Source organism: Triturus cristatus, chromosome 5_2 (genome assembly GCF_964204655.1).
Source record: "Triturus cristatus chromosome 5_2, aTriCri1.1, whole genome shotgun sequence".
In the NCBI taxonomy this organism is placed as follows: Eukaryota; Metazoa; Chordata; class Amphibia; order Caudata; family Salamandridae; genus Triturus; species Triturus cristatus.
The window spans coordinates 220,664,918-220,679,625 of NC_140588.1; positions in this window are offsets into that span (position 1 = coordinate 220,664,918).

Below are 14,708 nucleotides of genomic sequence, written 5' to 3' on the forward strand. Positions count from 1 at the left end.
TGAAATAATGTCCTTAGCTGCTGTTGTGACACCCTATACAGTTGGCATACTAGGACAGGCCCTCATCAGTTAGAATCTCTAACTCATCAGGAGTAAAGTTAGGTCTTGTCAACAGTAGATTCCGCAATTGTCACCAACAGTTCATGAGGAGCGGCTAACTCAGAGGAGGTCTCAACAGTTTCAAAGCTAGGAGGCAAGTGAAATTCTGTTACAGAAGGTGAACGTCACTGCAACGTATACATGCTTTAACTGACGTATTCCAAAACAATTGGATATTGCCAAAGCCAATCGCCCAAGCTTAACATATGGGTGAGTAGTACGATGGAGAAAGTTACACCTACAAGACGTAGTATTTCCGCCTGTCATGATGCAGCGGTCAGGCACTTTCTATTTGCAGGGTTGAAAAGTAATTTAAAACGTTTTTTTATAAGCTCCTGCAGCACCTAAAATGGTGCCTTATGTGCAGAAAACACTGTTAACCTCGAAAATGTGCTTTGATGAAGTGTAATATTTTCCATGTGCAATGGCGGGAGTGAACTGTATACCTATATTGTATGAGGTACAATTTAAACCTCCGTTGATGGCTTTAAAACTTTAAATATTTTTCAGTGAAAACGTTAATCTTCTCCATGGCTGGTTAAAATATGGTCTTCTGGGAGAATTAGTGAGTTTTTATGCTTCTTTTTATTAGGGTGGAATATTCATTACAAAATATGTCATGAAACCCCTCTGTTTCCTAAGCTAAACACATATGTAAGGGAAAATGTAATTCCCCATGAATTCATGGCAGTGATGCTAACCCACAGGAACAGCTTCACACAATGTTCGACTATTGCAGAGGAATTGAACAATATGAAATCAGACTTTTACGCTTTCGGTGGCATTCTACATGTCATAGGTGCCATTGATGAGACACACATTGCCTTTGTAACATCAAACAACAGGGAGCCCATGCACTGCGACGGAAAAAACTTTAATTAGATAAATGTGATCATCAATTTATATTGTTATGTCAACCTTGCTAACAAACATTTTTAAAGTTACATTATGTTCATATTTATGTTTTGTAGGAGACTTAGTGTATCATAATAGACCTTGGTTGTTACCACCACTGAGAAATCCATCAACACCAGGGGAAATCCACTTCAATGAGGTACATTGAAGAACTTGTAGACCTGTGAAGTGGGCTTTTGGGATCCTGAAAGACAGATTCCGTTGTATGGATAACCTGGTGGAGCCCTCCTCTACTAACATGATAAAGTGTGCAAGATAACAATGCTCTGTTGCTTGCTGCATAATGTTGCCACGCAGTGGAACATTCCGTTCATCCCAGATGATGGCTGCAATGAGGAGGCCCAGGGTGATGTAGAATAATTGCCAAATGAAGATGACAGTGATAAGGAAGAAGAGAATAATTTACGACAAGATGTCATTGACAACTTCTTTTCATGAGGATAATTATCAGTTCATGGACAGGAATGTAAATGCAACAATCTTGGTCTACAGGCAACAGACTCCTTCTTTCTTAGCTTAATTAGTAAGTTGAAGTTGTTGTCCACATAAGGTGGTTTAAATTGGTGTTGTGTACTACTGTTATTACTGTGTGGCAGATTGGAAATCCTTGATCAGATACTGTGATTGTGCATCAGCATGACAAATAAGGACTTTTGAAGTTGCTACATTGCGCTACAGTCATTTTGAATCTCATAAAGTATTATATTGATTTCATGTATTGAGTTTCTATGTGCCTCTCTTCCATAGGCAAACCTACACTGTCATTTTCATTAGCACAAAAGAATCACTGGTGACTTTATGAATGAGTAAGTTGCCTTATTTGTATTTTACAGATGTACAATCTCATGAATGTTTTTCCTATTGTGGTACTTTGTATTGTTCTAAAATTTAAATATGTTGTCACTGCTGGCATTGCTGCAGTAGGTGTTTCTATGAAAGGATAATACTCCTCTGGGAGTATTTACATATGCAAAGTACTTAAACAGTTTTAAAGCACTGTCATATGCTGACAACACACAGATTATCATATTCATCTCTGACAACTTGCCCTCAATAGCTAACAAGTTTTATCTGTGCATGACCAAGATTAACATCTGGATGAAAGAAAACGTTCTGAAACTGAACATGGAAAAAACTGAGGTGCTGGTGTTTGGTGCACAAGAATCCATTTGGTCTTGCAGTTGGTGGCCTGAGGAATGGGTCCCCCATAACCACTCCTGGTAAAGCTGCCAAAAACCTTGGGGTAATCTTCAACACTTCCCTGAACTTTGACTCACAGCTCATTCACATCACGAGTACCTGCTTTCACATAATTAGGACTCTTAGGAAGGTCTTTCCTTTTATTCCAGTTAAATTACGTCACTCTGTGGCCATTGCTTTAGTCTCCTCCAGACTCGATTAATGCAATGTACTCTATTTGAACATGAATGCCTCCTCCCTGAACAAGCTGCAAGTGGTGCAAAACGTGGCTGCGCACCTTATTCCTAACATTCCCAAATGAGTGTCAGTCGAAGAGGCATCAGAGCGCTGCATTGGTTCCCAGTAAGTAAGGGCATTGTTTTCAAGGATGCTTGCCTAGTCTTCTTAGCTCTCCATCACAAAGGTTCCAAATATCTCTCCTCCCTCTTCAACTGGTACACACCAGGAAGGTCACTCAGATCTTCCTCAGCCAGAAAAGTCTCAATTCCCAGGTTTCGGAGAGTCAGATGAGGCAGCCGATCCATCGCCGGGGCAGCAGCCAAGTTATGGAATTCCTTGCTGTACACATTGCTAGACTTTACTTTTTCGAGAAATCTTTAAAAACATGCCTTTTTCCATCATAGGCTCTCTTGCTTTTGTGCTTATGAGCTCTGTTTTCAGACATAGCGCTTGGGTTTATAGCACTTTACAAAATCATTTTCATTTCATGTTAATAGTATATACCTAAAAAAGTGAAGTCTGTATATGTTGTAATACAGGAAAAACAAATCTGAATGATTCTGTTAAATGTGATAAAACCTTTTTCATTCTCACAAACATCAAAGTGTGTGTCATTATTTGAGATAAGCTCAATATTTCTTTTTAAAGATGACTATTGAACCATGAGTACTGTAAAATGATGTATTTGGATTTAATGTCATATTTTGACAATATACTAACCTTTCCCTAAATAATAATCATTAGAAAAAACCAGCAAAAGGTAGTATAGCGAGCAATGTAAATGTAGTGAAAAAGATATATGATGATTAAGGCAAGATAAGAAAACCAATGAAAAAGATAATAACAAAAAAAGACATTTGAAAAATCAAACACTGAATTGGCTATCATGATGGATGAGATCTTTAAGGGTCTAGGCAAAATTATTTGGAGACAAGGTCCGAAATAAAAAAAAAATGTCTTACTGAATTTTCCCAAGAGTCACTGTTGCAGTTCCACAGGAGCAAATTACTAGTGCTGCTTGGTGCTTTTGGTGTGATCCTTTCATACTGGTCCTGATAATCGACCCATCCTCACGGTGACTGTTGGCTCAACAGGGTTAGAGGTTATGACAGATGGCTCCTGGGGTAGCAGTCTCTCTCTCTGTTCTTCTGATGTAGTGGGTCCACAGAAAGGGGTAGATGACTCAGGAATAGCTCTGCCTAAATCCCTAAACCCATCCTGCACCAACTCAGATAAGGAGCACAAGATAGATATTTGCTTCCAAACTAGGTCATTGTGCTACCTCTGCAACTGCATAGTGCCATCCGTGTGCTCTTTGTTGAGGAGCTCTATGACCTGGCCCATCTGTTCTTCATGCCGGGAGGATGCTCAAATATGTTTTGGCCATAGGGTTCCTACAACTATGGGCATCAGTGGTCTGCTGTCCAAATGGTGACCTCTCCCTTTCTACACTGCGCTGTGACCTTGTCAGAGTTGGCACTATCATACTGGGTCCCGGCTCGCATGCAGATGTTGGAGTTGTAGCTGCGAATACAGAACCAGAATTCAGGTGCATACTGCAGATGCTGATTGTGATGTTGGGCCTCAGGGAGCTGAGATGACTACTAGCTTTTGTGGAAGGGGTGACACATCAATGGTGGTATAATTGGCAGAGTGAGGCTCCCCAAGCAGTGTGCCCAAACAGACCTGACAGGCCAGGCTGCTCATCATTGGGATCAGGACCAGCAAGAGTTATGTCCTCACTGAAGGCTTCTGCAGGAGGTTGAACGGTGGTCGGAGTTGGAGGTGTGGTTTTAGGACCTTCTGTTCTGGGAGCTGGACCCAAATATGATATGACATGATGATTGTTAGTACATTGTATGTAACTGTATAAGTGTAATTTAAATCAGAAAGGTAAACACTACTTTGATAAGCATGCTAATTTGGGGAATGTTAACTGAGTCACCTTTGATCATAGGATAAATTACACTTCTTCTTTCAGACTTAAACTCACACACTTTTCATAAGTTTTGTGAAGTAATATTGTCCGTATATCTAGCGCATCACACTTTCAAGTCATCTGTCTAGAGTGAGCTCCAATCCTTTATCACTTTGCCCTCCCTTACTCTACCAGATATTGTCTTTGTTATTTTTTATTTGAAAACTACATCATGTTAATTTTAAATGTGTATGCATCCATGGTACTCGGTACAGCAATTTACATTAATATGTGATTTATAAAGACTGATGAATGGCCCAGGTTTCTGTCTCCCTATATGTGCAAGTACTAAGCCAGATCACTTTGTCCTGAAGAGACCCTTTCACTCATAAGAGGTCAAAGTGTTGACATTTGTCCCTCTTGGTTCCCAGATTATTTGTAATCCACTTAGTGCAATATTGTATGCACATGCATTTCCAAAAATCTATGTAATGAACCAGAGAGAATCTATGGTGTCTTTTGTATATATTTTGTGTATTTATGCACTCACTTAAGCACTGCGCTGTCAGCACGGTTTTGATATTAGTTGTACTGTCATTTGCAACCTCCTCAGTCTAAGTAATTTTGTATATTTAACCTAAGTGAGAACTAACCACGAGGCTGCAAGAATAATACATTGATTGGTGGTCTCATACTGGTGGAAGAGGAGGGCCAGCGTGATAGAAAGAGACACACATTGGACTCTGTTTACATGACCGTATAGGGTTGTCCTTGTGACACAATACACACATATGGTGGGTTGGGCAACTGTAATGGCTGTAAGCAAGGGACTGCGGTCAACTCCTGCTGCACACAGCTAAAGGCTGTGTGAGGTTGGGCACTGGTGTGGGATTGGCTGCAGGATGTGGCCAAAGTCCAGACCTTGTGGATAATCCACAATGTGATGCAGTTAAAAGGCACAGCAGGGGTTGCCTGCAAGTCCAGGGTTGGACACAGGACCTGGCCGAAGGCAGGGGGTTGGCTGCATTCTACAGCATACAGAGTGGATAAGTAATGCAGCATGCATTTTGTAGTGGAAGGGTCCATTTACAATAGAAAACTTATGCTAGAGAAAACACACACACCTTTACACAATGGTGCAGGCGTGTCTGCATTGACACATGGAGGATAAAAGTGTGTAATCATTTGAGGAGTAAAAAAATCATAGTTTTGTAGAAGATATGGCACATTATTCCACTCTGCACTTGACATAATATATCACAATAAATATGGTTGATATTCTGCATTGCTCTTCCTATACTGAACACTTGGGCCCCAATTATGAGTTTTCGTTGGAGCGGTGGTGATGCGGTGCAAACCACCGCGTCACCATTCAGATGAAACTCGCGCCGCCCACCTGTCCTATTTCGACTACACAGTAGTCATCCAGGCGGGTGGCGTGGCAGTCCCATGGTGGTGCCTCTGTTAAAGCTGGTGCCGCCATTAAAAGTGGCACCACAATGGGACCGCACTACGACGTTCCCACACAGCATGGACTCGTAAGTCCATGCCGTGCAGGAACCTATGTGCATCCACACTGGGGGGCACATTATTTGAAGAATGTGACACTTGAAGAGATATCTTATCAGTCCAAGTTATGGTATGATCAGAGCGACACATCACATAAACATATTGTATCTATTTGCAAGCATCCTGGCAGCTGTAGACATTGACCACTGACGAGGTAGCTGCTCTTGTGTACTGCACTGAAGAATGGCTCCATATAGGTTATCGTGAGATGGAAATGGCAGTGTAAAACTGCACCTACACGCTGCTATGGTAGACCTGTGACATGCTTCACAGGCTACTTAAGTGGATGGCACAATAAGCCACCTAGTAGCATTTAATTTAAAGTCCCTTGGTACATGTACTACCAATATACTAGGGACATACAAGTAAACTAAAAGTGCCAATTGGGTATAAGCTAATTTTACCATCTTTTAAGGCGAGAGCACAATCACTTTATTTCTAATTAGCAGTGGTAATGTGCACAGTGTTCTAAGAGACAATAAACTGGTATCAGAAAATAGGAGGGTGAAGGCAAAAGTTTTTGGGATGACAATTCAGATAGGGCCAAATCCTACAGTAATGTATAGACTTAGCACCTTTGTTACTCATAAATAGTAATTATGAATGTTTTGATCATTAATGACGTGTACAAGGGCCATACCAAGAAAATAACCTGCATTTTCTTAATGTACATGTATATGCACATAAAGTTACTTTAAACAGTGGTTACGTGTTAACTCAGTATAACAAATATATGCAGGTAGTATACATATATAGCTGTTTTGAAAACATTTTGAAAAGTAAATGATGTTAAGGTATGTTGAAAAATTATAGTTTTATAAGAAATGTGTGTTCCCCAAACACTTATCAGAATACTTGCTCCACACTTCAATACAATATATAGATAAAAAATATTTAAAGAAATTAAATGACACAATTCCTTTTATTATACTGCAACTGAAAAAAATAATGTTTGCTGTCTGATATACTGTGCTTGTACTGATCTGTCTCCACTCCACCTGGGATTCCTGCAAAGATTTAAATGCGTAGAATTCCATGCACCTTTTCCTCCAAGGGAAAGAGGTTCAGTGGGTTTGGAGGCTAGGGATCTTACCCTCCTCCATAGACCTTTCCAGTGCTTACTGATTTCCTCCTGTGAATGCCTGCGGTTAGTTACATCATTTACTCATGAGACAATTCTATTGAACATTTGCCTTTTCTGAATAATAGTTGTACTTTCGACAAAGGCTCCAAACAAGTGTGGCTCTACCTGAATGATCTCATCAATGACTGTTAATTATGTGTCTGTGAATCTGGGGTTTCTTCTCCCATCCATGGTTTTAAAGTTTAAGTTAAGTGAAAGTATGGAAACCAACTAACTGTAGGGAAAATTTCAGAAATAAAACAGGGAAAGCTAAGTAGAGTGACAAACAATAGCGTAGCTGCTGTTGCTTGCTTCTGAGAAATGCAAAGATATGGCATGGGGTGTGTTTTATAGTGTGCTCTGCAGGTGTAATTACTTAGTACATTGCTATATGGTGAATGACTTACACAGCCGCCTTTTAGATGCAAGGCATTAGCACAGCAAAATGAATCCGGGCCTATTTACTCTGACAGTAGATCACTGCGAGCCCGCCCCGATGATGGAAATTTATAAATTTGACAGATGTATTACCACCATGCCAATGAAGATGGAGTGGTATCCGATGGAATGGGATTGATCGTCGCCTGCATGGTGGAACCTCTAGTATGACCGATCTACCCGTGCCATGACTGACGGTGGTTTTCCTGTTCAATATATACGTCGCACACAGTTACCATGCCAGTCTGATGGATGGATTTAAACCCTCGTTGCAGCATCCGGACAGCCCAACTGCCAAGATATAAATCGGGTTCAAAATCGTTTTGATTTTTGATCCCACTAATAATAATACCTTATTTTTCTGTCTATGGTCCTGGCACAGGAGGCGGTCCATCCAGGAGGGACAAGAACATCTACACATAAACCTAAAAAGAAGAGACAAAGAGAGACATTTTTATTTGGCAAGAAACCCCTAGAAGAACATTAAACAAATGGGGTCATTCAGACTCCATTAATGGGCTAAACATTCCTGACATTTTTTAAGGAACTTTGATTAGAAGTTCTCACCTTCTCTAGTGGGATAGAAAGACTACCTAAGAGGAACGTTTTTCTGGTGCTAGATAGAGAGGGAGGAGACTAGTCACAATGGTAACAGGGTTAGTAGGAAGAATGTATTTGAAAGAGGGAATAGAAGAAGTCCAGCATTTAGCGGGACCAAGCTGAAAATATGGGAAGTGATTGATGAAGAGGGATAGAAATAAAAAATGGTATGAAAGGGAAGTTAAGAGTGAGAATAGCTAAAGTTGATATCAAGGGAAAGGGTGAATTCGTAGAATGTTAAGGGGTGGGTAAAGATCTGGAAGGGATGTGTTAGATGTTTATGCTGATATGTTGTGAGGGCTTTTAGATGGTACGACTAAAGTTGGAGAATGTTGAAATATAGCCTGATTGCTCTGCTTGATTTCAAGCCAACCCGGAAGAGACATCTTAATCTGAAATAGAAAAAACATAATAGGTCATATATTTATAACCCTTAGGGTGGGTTACAGTAACATGTGAAGGGATAATCTTAGCTTTTGTGTCTTTAATAAAATCCATATTTTCTACCCACCACGTTGTAAAAAATCGAAATGTTATGGCATGACATGGAGGCAAACATTATGCAAGTTTAAAGTGTATTACGTACATTGTCAATCACGTTTGTGATTGGTCTGAAATAGCAGTTTTTAAACATATTTTCATTCGACCAGTCTGCAGCTCTAAGAATATGCCAGTCGATATGCCTTCCTTGTTCCGGAGGCCCAGGACTCAGATTTGAGTCGAAAAGCATCTGACAAAAGCCCTGGAATTTGCCATTGTCTCCTGAAATCCTCTAGGCCGTCAGAAGCAGTAGTCCCTGATCTATGAGAGAATGTGACTCTCCTTCTGGGCCTTCCCTGAAAGGTGGTATTAGGATGGGGAAGTCTATGCTTATCTCCAGGATGACTGGCAACCAAGCCTGAGACCTCCAAAGGGGAGATATTACTACCATATCCTCTCTTTATCGGCGTTCATGTAAGAGAAGTTGTGCTAGCATGACAAATGGAGGGAAAGCATGGGCCTTAAACCCTTCCAGTCTTGGAGGAATGCGTCTACCCATCGCGCTTGCGGGTCCGGCCTCCAGCTGAAGATGTTTTTCAACTGTATGTTCACTCTGTCCACAAAGAAGGCTGTCCCAAAGGGACCCCATTTGGCCTGGACGGTCATGAATATCCCTCTGTCAAGTCTCCGATTGCTGGAGTCCTTGAAATTCCTGGAGAACCAGTCTGCCCCTCCATTGCTTAGACCAGGAATGGGTTCTGCTATATCTGAGAGTCCTTTGTTCAAACAATAACCCCAGAAACCTTTCACTATCTCTGTAAGCCCCTTGGAGTGGGGTCCCCCTATCTTATTGAAGTATCTCACTGCTGATAGATTGTCAATGCGCAGCATCACACAACATTTCATCGAATTCTAAGCAGTTGATGTGCAGTTCCTTCTCTTGATATATCCAGAGACTCCCCTGTGATGAGTCGCCACATCTCGTACCCCATCCTTCTAAACTTGCATCTGATTCTATTATTGAATCTGGTGCCTCCCCAAAGATGGCTCTGCCATTCCACACTTCTACATTCTTCAGCCACCATAGTAATTCCCTTCTCGAGTCTTGGTCTAAGGATGCCATTTGGGAGTAGGATTGTGTTGTTCTCAGTGTCTTTGATTTGAGTCTCTGTAGAGCTCCGAGGGGCCGATGACAGTCCATAGGGAAGGGTGCAGAATTCCCAGAGTTTTCCTTCCTAGGTGAACTGTAGACATTTTTGGTGTGGGGGCCAAAACGGAATGGTGAGGTAAGCATCTTATAGGTCTAACCTTGTTAGCCAGTCCTCCTTTCTTAGAACCTCCCTTAGAAGGTGGATCCCTTCTATTTTGAAGAGGTGGTATGTTACCTATTCGTTTAGGTTCTTTAGGTTTATAACTGGTCTCTGTCCTTTGTTCTTCTTCTCTATGAGAAACATATTGCTGACAAATCCCAGGTCTAAGCTCTCTTTTATTGCCCCTTCGCTAATAAATCTTTTAACTCCTGAGATACGAGTTTCCTGTCTTCTTGTGAGAAAGACATTTCCCGGGGTCTCTTTGCTTGGGTGGGGGTATCTATGAATTCTATCTTGTATTCCCTGACTGTACTTAGGACCCATGGGTCCTGTGTCACTAGGTTCCATTTCCCAGAGAAAAGGGCTAGCCTGCCTCCCATCTTTGTAGGGGTACCTGAAGGGTATTTTGAGAGTCTTACCTGTGGAAAATCCGATCACTCCTAAAGGGTCTTCCGCGGTTTCGCTGTCTTGGCGGATAGAAAGATTGGTGGGTGGTGAAAACTTGATTGCGAAAACCTGGAACCGCGGCCCAGGAAGGGTCTTGATGTGGTTTGGCCATGGCCGGGAATCGACCCCGCATTCTCCCGGCCCTGCCAAAAACACTATCTTGGAAGACCTTTTTGATGTCCCTTTGGGATTTCTGGATGGAGCTAAATGCACCAACACATTTAGCCATTTCTCTTATGGAATCTTCCCCAAAGAGGAGTCCTTGACAGTTAGGTCCTCCATCCTTACTTGCAAATTCTGTGAGGTTGGGGTCTATTTTAAGTACCACGCTCTTTCTTCACTGGCAACGTTAGCATTGCCTAGGAGGCAGATGGTCAGTTGGACGCATTGGTGTAGCTCTTTGTGGTCAGTTGGGGTTTTTTAACAATGTAGGCATTTTCTGCCAACTCGAATATTTTGGTTAGTGGGCCTATGATGTCCAGAAGGCAGTATTGGCAGGATTTGAGACCTTTATCAATTTCCTTCCTAGGATCCTTTGTGCTCTTGGCTATAAATGCTACCACCTTTGGATCTAACTCAGAGGTCATGGCTACCTTGTCAGGGAGGGATGGGCGTGGGCATTCAGATCGTGATCTGGATCTGACTTCCTTGGGGATTTCCCTTCTCAGCCAGAAAGAAAGGTAATCCGCCAGATGTGGTGAGGGTGTCCACTTTGGTGATAAGGGGTGTTGATTTAGGAGGGGATCAAATCTGTCTTCTCCAAAAGGGTCGAGGATGCCCATCTTAGATCCTGAGGCCTTACCTTTCTCATCAGTGCTTCCCAACCATCCATCTCCTCGACAACAGTATCGAACCCGGAGGAGTATGAAAGGTCAATTTCTGCTTCAATTGCCTCATCACTATCGATGGAGATAGGGAGCTCAGGGCCTATTCCTTGCTTATCAGTGATGCCCGAGGCATCGTTCTTGCCACCACCTGGAAAGCGTGAGGAGGCCGCTTGCATTCTTTTTATCTTTATTGCTGCTTTTTGAGGGGGCCTTACTTGCCCCATCTGACCCCTCACCGTGATGTGAGCTTGTAGTAGGCCATGCCTTAGAGAGGCTTTCTAATATTTTATTGATGGTATCGTCAAGGAACTCAATTACTTTATCTAGGGCTTTATTAACCAACAATTCAATTTTTTCTCCAGGTTTAGTTCAGAGGTCATCACTGACATGGTTATAGAGAGGTGCTAATAAAATATTAATATCAAGTTTTCTCCCCCCTGTGGATTAAATGGTTGATAGATGGTTACTCTTTCCTAACTATTTAGAGAAAACGAGAAAATATTGTGGGGAAGGGCCAACAGCTGATCGGTGATCTTGTGAGAGCAGCTGTAAGTCCCAACTGTCACTGTTGCTTAGCAACGGTGCCCAACCATGCGAAAAGGATGCCTCTGCATTAGGCTTTATTTTGCTTTAAAGATGGGAGTCACACATGTACTCGTTGTGCGTGACTCTTCCTAATGTGCTTTCCTCAGAGTGCTTCGCTCCGTTCCCTTAATTATTATTTTGTGGTTGTGTGGCCGTGGCTTTCGGACCGCACCATACCAGGGAGCTTAGATGAGTCCGATAGTTGGACGCGGTGCCAGTCAGATCAGAGATGGGGGAGCCGTCAGCTGTCAGTCGGAGCTCTTTAGCTTGAGCTTGTGCTGCCAGCGTGTATGTGTCTTTTAAAATCAAGGTACAGGCAGTCAGTTTACTAATAAGGGGCCAATGCAGGGGTATGGGGGAGGGGGACCTATTGGGATACAGCGGATAGATTTATGGGTCCCTCAGAGGGAAAAAGCGAGGGACAATAGAAAATTGGTACATTTTGACAACCCAACCCCCGCAAAACACAACACAGCATGAGGCTCCATGGTAAAGCATACGAGGACATGGTAGGGTCTATAAGGCCCAATACATGGTATATTAGGGTATTTAACATGCAAAATATGACAATAGAGTACATAAGAAACTCGAAGTAAATCAGAAGAACTTATCTTGTGAGCAGCAGCAGCAAAGAAGGAAGATGACTGTGCTTAGATGGACTTCATACTATGTTAGAATGTTTCTTGAAGTTTTATATTCTTCAATTGTTGCTGCTGTGAGATGGCCATAAAGGAGATTTGCATAATGTTAGCTTCTGTGTCATGCAATAAAACCATGTATATACCCGACTACTGATACCAGTATTGGAGAGACGCTGGAGGAGCACCAGGTGAAACAAACAACATATCAATTGCGGCTGATAAATCTGAGAGATTCAGGCACCGCATTCTGACCTTTGTCCAGTGTAACTTTGACACCTCGAAGAGGGCGGAGTCCATAGAATACTTCAGCCTGAACCCAGACTGCAAAGGATGCAAACATTTGAAATTTTACAGAGTAACCCTTCATTGCTCATTTACTTGCTGTTGAAGCATTTTGGAAATATCTGGCAACTGGGAAATAGATCTCAAATTCAAAAGGAGGGCTGGATCTGTGGATTGCTTTTTCATAGGAGGTTTTACAACTGTCAATTTCCAAGACTCAGGAACTGTCGCTGAATGAGAGAGGTGTTTAGTAAATGATTGATAGCAGGATTAACAATCTCAATCGTTTTTTTAAGAACTGCTGGCGGACATGGGTCTAATGGAGATCCCGATTTACATGCCAGAATGGCAATTTCTGATTGCTAGAGGGAAGTAGGTAGGAAATATGCCATTAAAGAGTGTGAGGGAGAAGGTTCTCATTGCAGAACCTTGGCTATCTCAAACAACCTTTTAGAATCGTTATTTCGCCCCTAGCTTTGAGAAGTGAAGTAGGACTTTTTAGAGTCCCTTATCAATTTACAATAATTCTTTAAGGCTAATTTGTACCTAGCCTTCCCTTCAGAACTATATGGAGCTCTCCACTTTCTTGGAACCTGTTTACATAATAACTTCTTCTGTATCAGGGATGAGGAAAACCACGGTGCCAATGGCCTGGAGCATTTGCAAGTAGGTCTGACAAATGGAGCCAGATCTGTAATGGCATCAGTAATCCACCCATTAAAATAAACCAGATCATTGGTTATCTCTCCTGAGAAAGATGGCAGGGAAGTGGAGAAGTGTCTGCTTAAATTAGCATGAGAAATATTACTCAACTTGTGCATGCAGATAGACCTAGCATCAGTTAAACTATCAATGGCTATATAAGCCTCTGTTAAAATACTAAAAGGAATTATTATAGGGTCTGATCACAGCTACACTTCTGCCGAATCAGTCTGAAAAGAGGTATGGTTAGTAAAAATTGGGACCCTGGGTGTGGCCCGCTGTTAGGGTGGGGCCAACTTCTCACTGACAGAAATCTAAAATCGTTCAGATTTCAAAAATACTTTTTCATCTAACTTATTGTGAGTATCATCAATATGTCAGTTAAGATCTCCGAATACAGTGAAATTAGAGTATTGTAACATGTAGACAAAGAGCATCACAGAGCGTGCTCAAGAAATTAGAACTGGGTCCTGGAGAGTGATAGAGTAAGACCCAGGGAAAAGAGCATGTCTGGTTTAATTTTAAACAGAACCCAAGACTCTCAGGTCCCTTTAGATTTATGACTTCAAAAGTAGTGCACTGAAATTAAACTCAGAAAATGGTAGCCAGGCCTCGTCCTCTACCCTCTGCTCTACCACTGCAGTAGAAACAAGAGAGAATCTCAGCAATTTTGAAAATTAATCCTCTGACTACCCAGAAAGAAGTCAGGATGTTCTTGGGAATGGAGGCTACTGTTGACAATGGATTCCCAACTTTTCCCTAGTGGCTAAGCCTTGGCAGATGCTGACACACAGTGATGTGTCAGATCTGGTACCATGAGGTAACATCTGCGGGCTTGCTTTCTCAGAGCTAAGAGAAAGTCTCTGTCGTGCCCCACCGCTGGGAATGCTTGATTACAATAAATGTTTTCCAGTGAGAGGGAGGGCCGTGCTCTCTCAGTGCTAACCCAGATGCACGGGAATGCTGGCAGACCGGTTGCTTACTTTTCAGCTACACTTGACATAGTAGCTGCTGCTTTGCTCAGTTGTCTCAAAGCTGTGGCTTCCACAGGTGTCAGCATCGAGCAGTGTGAGAGTGTTTTTTATGGGTTTTTCTGTGACTGTTATTGTTCCCCATTCTGTAGAGGTACTTTTAACCCACAACAGAACACAGTACCTCACCAGCAGCCACGTAAGTATGAACAAGTCATACTTGCAGCAATATAAGACTGAAACGATGTACCTCTCTCAGTCCTGCTACCCTTTTACCTGTACCTAGAAATTATGTGCTTGAAGGTGAAGTTGAGCACGACTGTCTTGATGTTATTGAACTATGCACCAAGCCGAGACCTGACACACAAAATGTGCCACTGCC